This window comes from Marmota monax, unplaced genomic scaffold (genome assembly GCF_021218885.2).
Source record: "Marmota monax isolate L192 unplaced genomic scaffold, Marmota_monax_Labrador192_F-V1.1 WCK01_AAM20220418_F8-fsc00034, whole genome shotgun sequence".
NCBI lineage: Eukaryota > Metazoa > Chordata > Mammalia > Rodentia > Sciuridae > Marmota > Marmota monax.
The window spans coordinates 4,708,221-4,709,408 of record NW_026693934.1 but is presented as its reverse complement, the minus strand read 5'-3'; positions in this window follow the sequence as shown (position 1 = coordinate 4,709,408).

The following is a 1,188-nucleotide window of genomic DNA, read 5'->3' as shown; positions in this document are numbered from 1 at the left end:
AGAAAGAAAGCAAGAATGACTTGAAAATGTGAAGTCCTTGTATGATTGAAGAAAAAGGTCTAAAAGGGGGATTCTTAGGGGATTAGAACAAAGTACAGTATATAGTGATGCAGGACCCTCATCCTTTCAGTTGTGTTTTTGTTTTGTTTTGTTTTTATTTTTAATGTCAAATCATAGATTTGGGGATTTACAGAAAATGTGATACAAGGAAAGTCTCAAAGCAGAGAAGAAGAAGCATTTTCAATATTAGGTATTCTGAAGATTGATTTTGAAACTGAATCCCTGATAGAATGAAAATTAAAAAAATAAAAATAAGTACAAATAATAGAAGCTGAACCAGTACAGTAGTGGATAGAAATGAAACATTTATGGGGGTAGTAAGACTCCATGCCCACCTCTGATTCATTATCGACAGCATTTCTTTCTTTCTTTTTTAATTTTTATTTTTAAATCAAGGCCTTTGTGTGGTTCTGAACTGTGTCCAGAATTGTAAGCAATGGCTTTGGCAATACCCTCAAGACTTTTAGTCATGAGGACTAGATTTTTCTTTGGCAGGTGGAGCTAACTACTACAACATAGAGAATGAAGAAATTCAGTTGACTGCTAAAATCTCCTATAGAACTTGTTAAACAGATTGCTGGAAACCATTAAGGTCACAGTATTAGATGCTCCAGGTGAGCACCACATAGTGTACTAAAGCCCCTAGTGATTCTTATGATTTGATGAATTTGGGGAAGTAGCATTATGGTACTTCACAACAATCGATGGATTTATAAATATCCCTGTTGCTGTCATTTGTATAGCACTTTCTGATGTGGAATGGTTGTCAGCTTTTCTGGGTCCTGAGAAGTTGAGTTAAAATCCAAATCTGGTCATCCCTCAACAACCCCCCAATTGTCACCATTCTGATCCACCATCTTTCCTTACCAGACTTACTGTTATAGCATGCTAACTGGCTTCTTTGCTTCCATTTTTTCTAGGACATAGTCAATTTCCCATTGGGGAGTTGAAGTAATATTTTAAAAACAAATATCAGATGATGCCCCTCAGTACTATCCTGCTCCAAATCCTCCAATTTGTGTCTTTTAAAAAATCCAAACTACTTTTCATGACATCCAAAGTCCCTACTTGGGCTGACTGGCCCCTGCCCATCTGTGTCATTCAGTTCATACTGCTCTTGATTCGCTC